This window comes from Pezoporus occidentalis, unplaced genomic scaffold (assembly GCF_034315485.1).
Source record: "Pezoporus occidentalis ecotype Australia unplaced genomic scaffold, CSIRO_AGI_Poc_V1 ctg26, whole genome shotgun sequence".
Taxonomy (NCBI): domain Eukaryota; kingdom Metazoa; phylum Chordata; class Aves; order Psittaciformes; family Psittacidae; genus Pezoporus; species Pezoporus occidentalis.
Window position 1 is genome coordinate 3,742,491 of NW_026914502.1, and position 5,537 is coordinate 3,748,027.

At 38.6% G+C, this 5,537-nt stretch overlaps 1 long non-coding RNA gene across 1 annotated transcript; it reads left to right on the top strand.

Moving 5' to 3' along the window:
- The first annotated feature begins 382 nt into the window (after nt 1–382).
- Nucleotides 383–3,364, top strand: LOC134166418 (uncharacterized). The gene is made up of 3 exons (XR_009965871.1): nt 383–563; nt 2,228–2,378; nt 3,267–3,364. It is a non-coding gene; the product is annotated as an uncharacterized LOC134166418 (long non-coding RNA).
- Nucleotides 3,365–5,537: the final 2,173 nt, after the last annotated feature.

Below are 5,537 nucleotides of genomic sequence, written 5' to 3' on the forward strand. Positions count from 1 at the left end.
TATCGGTATTTTTCCCAGCAGGTTCTCTGGGATAACTCCAGAAGCTTTTCCCAATAAAAATAAGTCTGACAAGTTTGTACATCAGGAAAAAAGCTTGGGGATTCTATACCTCACCATACATCATATTAATTTTTATCTCATTTTAAACCTATTGACTTCAGTATTTTTGTCTGTCTCTAGAACTTAAAAAAAAGGCTCTCTGTTATGTAGCTGCCGTTGAGCTTTGAGTTTTCCTTCAGGGGCTGGGACTGAACTCCAGGCATTCATGAATCCTTCAGGAAACTTTTAGTGTTCTTGCCCTAAGGGTGGTATTGGAACAGGAGAGGCTCATGTGGCTATTTTGTGCTTTTATGCATGCAAAGGATTATCAGTCCTTATTACATACACTAAAATGTGTGTAATCCAAATCCCTGGATTCTAACTCCCTGAACACATTCCTAATCCTGGAAACTTTGGGATTGCTTGAAATCTTTCTGGGAAGACCTTCAGAAAGACCACGTGAGCAAAAACTTGTACCTTTCTGTGGTGGGGGAGAAGTAAACCTTTTGAATTTCCCATTAAAGGTAGGTGGGAATATTCAGACGTATTTTCTTTTTCTTTCTGCTAAACTCTTAGATGAGAATGTTATCTGTACTTTTTCTAGCGTGGTTTCACTGAGCTGAATATCCTAAATCAAAGGCCCTCTGGGCTCCTAGATATCATTTTCAGAGGTTCTGAGTGTGGCAAGCTATTGGCTCTAAAAACTAAGTGTATGTGGGACACCAAGACCTCTAGATTCTATGTCTGCCAGCTTGAGTTTCACCAGGTGGCCTCAGTCCAAGGGTGTGGGGCACAGAATACTTCTGTAGTGGTAAGATACCCTAGAGTACGAAAGGTGCCCTGATTCACATAATATCTCAAGTCTGTTTATTTTTGTGTATTTTCAGTGGTTGATAAATTCAGAATAAATCTGTAGAAATCTAATGTTTTCATAATTGATACCAAATGCATAGGTTAATATAGAATAAAAAGGCCATGCCAAATAATGTCAGATACTGGGAACTGGTATTAGGAAGGAAGAATGTTTTCTTTCTTTGGAGCTATCTATTATGTTATTTATGAAAATGGAAATTTTTGCATTTCAGCCAAATAGAAGGACGTGTGCATACTGATAATGTTTTCCTTCTGCATTCCTATTCAGAAAACCTATAAATTCTTCCTCCCTGCTCCATCTTTGGGTTTTTTTCTGCCTCTTGGTATTTTAGCAGCTGGCAATATGTATGGCCAGGATTTTTCCTGCAAAATATAAGATATAGAAATGGAGCTAAGTTTTCTTAAAGAAGTATGACTTCAGGAAAAAGCCAGTTATTGCCACTATTTCCATTGCTCTTTTTTTTTTCTTCTGAAATGTCTGAAATTATTCTGCTGCTCGTTGAAATTTAAAATGAAAAACACTGTTTGTAAAGTGAGCAGTGTTATAAATATAAAGCAAGTCTGGAACCTCACTAGAAGAGTCCCTGGTAGGAGTGTCATCTTGTGCGGGAGGCATATTGCCCAGGCACTTTCTTTTAGTGTGTTAAAAATACCTTTGGATTCTGCACACTGGTGCCAAATATGATGTGCAAAGAAATTCAGGCCCACTAGGAGACCACCTCTAGACTGAGAGGAAACATATGTTACAGAAGCAGTGCTCTTTTTCATTCGTTCAGCCTGGCATAATCCTCACATTCCCAGACTGATTCTTGTCAGGATCTGAAAAATGTATGTGAGGGCAGCTGGAGTAGTTTCCGTTCCACTTTATTTAAGCTGTGCCTCTTAGCCTGCCACAGACTTGGCAGACAAATGCCAACCTTCTTCAACTCCGGGTAGAGATGACTACACCAAAGCACTTGTATTGATTTGAGGATGATTTAGTGCTCTTGTGTCAGGAAGATGTCCATGGATTCCTTTATTCATGCTGTTAGAGTAAGCGTTTCAGTTGGCAAGGATTCACAGTTCAGACTTCATCTCTAATCCATATTAATAGAAGAGTATTGCTTTTCATTAGCTTTATAGCCGTTAACGAATGATTTGGTATGGGCTATGTGCTTTCTTGGTGGCCTCAGGCCATCAGATCCTGTATTAATGGCAACATTTTTTTCTCTGTAGGTGAGAGTTTCTTGTTTTCTCTGAAGCAAGTTTAACACACCGTTCATTGAGTTTCTTTATGAACAGTATTGCATACAAAACAATATCATTTTATTTCAAGGCATTTTCTCCAGGAGCAATTTTCCACAGACCACTAGGAATAGACCTGCAGTTGCCTGGAGGAAAAGGAAACACCAAGCACCAGGCAGACAGGGCAATACTGAGACCAACATGCAAATAAGAGCCAGCAGTTCAAATCAGACTTAATGCAGGTAATCCGTGCATAATGTTTTGGGGTTTCTTTTCACATTCTTTGGAGGTTTATTTATGCAAAGAAGGCAGGACAAGATACATTCATCAGAATCTTAACATATGTGTGAGAACACTGTAGTTTAGCTGAAGTTAATGCTACAAGAAAATAACCCACACAAATACCCATGTAGTCACAGCATTCAGAAATTACATTGCTATGTATGATTGTTTGGCAATATCAGACAGATATGTTTATGAAAGGAAATGTATCCTTAGGCTCAAGCCAGGCTTGAATGCAAGGAACAAGACAAATATAAAACCAAATTTCTTTTCCATTTGGTCATATTTTTGTTTGTGAACTGTAAGTACCTCTAAGATCACATGTGGACTTGCATGTCCATCAGTCATCAAACCCAAAACTGAGTAATATTACACAGAGTGAAAAACTGTAATAACAAAATAGCAAGTTGAAACAGATTCTTAGAATGCTGTGATTCCAACAACAACATAAACCTATGCTGGATGCCCAAGGCATGTAGATATTAATTTGCTGGTATGGACAAATACTCCAATGTGTGAGGAGTCGAAGGGTTATCCTACTGTGAGAACTTATGCATGCCAAATCTTCTGACCTGACTATAAACCTTAAGGTAGTAAACATGTTTCCTCAGTCATTTGTTTCTGGAAACAAGAAATTATTTAGATTTCTTTATTCTCCTTTCCCCTGATTTTCTAATATTCAAGACAGAGGAGAAAATTGTCTTTTTATAGGTTCAAAAATCAATTTCTTTGGTCAATATTTCATGTTTCGGGGAACTGGCATACTAATTTTGACTGTTCAGAGCTTACCCTTCTGAAAGCTTGACTCATTTCTCCTTTTAACCTTTGTGTTATATTATTACACATAGGCCATGTTTTCAGATCGAAAGAGGTGCAGAGTGCTGAATGTAGTCTTTTTCCTTTTAAAACAAACTCAAGAGTAAGGAATTAAAGAAAGGGGATGGAAATACAACTAAAGGACCTACCCATTTTAGAATTCATGATGTTGTCTTTGCATACACAATCTAAATACATGTGGCTCCTAGCACTAACCTTTAGGAACTTCAGAAGAAAAATTCAGTTTGGGGGAATACAGAACACATACAGAGATCATGTTGGAGTTTAGGACAGAGAGAATGGGAATGTCTTCCAGTTTCTAAAAGATAGTTCCGTGTGCTCCACTTCTATATCATTCCTGATAATAATCAGTGCCCATGAAACTCAGTTTAAACAAATGCAGTATCAGTAAAAGACAAATAACCCCCCAAAAAGGTTAGTCAAACCTAAATCAATTTCTATATCAGGTCAAACATTTGAGAGGGGAACTAAATTGGCCAACAATACTTTACATTTTTTACTGCCTGTTCCCTGTGTTCTTTTTTCATGTGGTATCTGTTGAATTGCTATGTAACATGATAATGACTCCTCTCATCTTTGCAGCTAATGATTAAAATAGACAGCACTAGGAAACTAGTCAGTGAAAATAAAAAGACTTATTTAATCTTTTGTCTTCCCTCATGTGAAAGACACAAGTCTTACACAGCCCTGGTTGAGGATGCGTGATGAGCACATCACAGCATCACAGGTGCCTTATTTATCCCACATCTTTTTTGTGGTGGAAAGTATACATTCAGAGCAAAATAGATTTTCATGCCAGTTGGACTGCAAAGTCAGTAGTTCATCTCTCTTACCTTTTAGGAATCTTTAAATGTATTTCTGTGTTTGTTTCCCCTCACAAGGCTTACACACAGCAATGTTTATACTGGCTGGTGAGCCAGAAGGATTTGAGGGGCCGTAACTTGAGCCGAGAGTTTTGTGTTTCTCCTGAAAAATTAGACCACATCAGCACTAACACTAAAAGCAGAGCTAGGAGAGGCTTTGCTTATCGAGTTGCAGGTGCTCACAGTGTTATTAACTGTTGCAAGAGAAACACAACACTTGAATGTTTCCCAGGCATGGCAAAAGAGGAAATTACATTCACAGCTAAGCCGGAGAAGGTGTTTGCCGGTGCTGTGTGTTTGATACTTGCCGTGTAAAGATTGCTCAGCTCTCTCAGTGAGCAGTGGGCTGTGCACCCAGGAAAACAGCCCTCAGGAAATGCTGCTGCTTGGGATTGTGCCTGTATATAGGGCTAAGGTTTTGCCTGCCAGGCTTGCCCCAATAACTGCTTCAACGAGGAAAGAAGAGCCAACCTTGCGTTAGTTGGATGGTTTTCTTCCCATGGGAGAAAAAGCTGACCAGGCTGTGCTTCTATGAATTATAGCTGTACTCTTGTCTTGTGCACGGGTGGGCTTTCCATGTATTTCCTCCCTACACGCCCCACTCCAGCTTGCCAGTTTAGACAAAATTCTTATGTTTCTTTGGATATTGAATCTTCAACAGTATTTAAATAATGGGAAAAAAATGAATATGACATATTGCCAGCAAAAATATATTAATCAATTTAAGAGCAATAAAAAGTCATTAAATTCATGGAGAGTACTAGTTAGGAAAACTGATGGAGTGCACTTTTTCCAGCCCCACTTCCCTTCTGGGTGCTGGTAGTGAGTCACAGGAGTATTTGATCCAGAGAAGTTACTGGTCATGGTCACACACACAGGAAAAACAAAACAAAACCAAAACAACAAAAACTTGACGCCCATTTGTGGTAAAACAAGTACAGCTGGACAGGTTTTGGGGGCTTCTTTTGGTTCTTGGTCAAAACAAAACGCTGAGGGAAATTGATGAGCTCTTGTAGAACCTAACCAGAAATTATTTAGGGTGATGAGGGAAGGAGGAAGTTTTAAGAAATAAAATCCCATAGTTTTGTTTTTTGTTTAGACTAAAGCTTTTCCATTAAGTCCGAAGAAATTTGCTTTTTCATTCTGTGTTTCTTATTAAGGTTACCTTCTAAATGAGAATTGATGCTTCAAAATGTTTTTAATACCGCCCCTCTCCCCCAGAAGTTCAAAGGAATAGTTTAGCTTTTCCAAAATGTTTCTCACTCATTTCTTTCAACTGATGCCGTTTGCTGAATCCACCTTCATTTTCCCAACAATTTTGGCTTTGGCACAGTTTAATTTCCCACTGATTTCTCCAATCTGCTCAAAAAAACTACCCAACTTTAATCACGTGTTCCCTCCTAAGGAATAGGTGGGTCT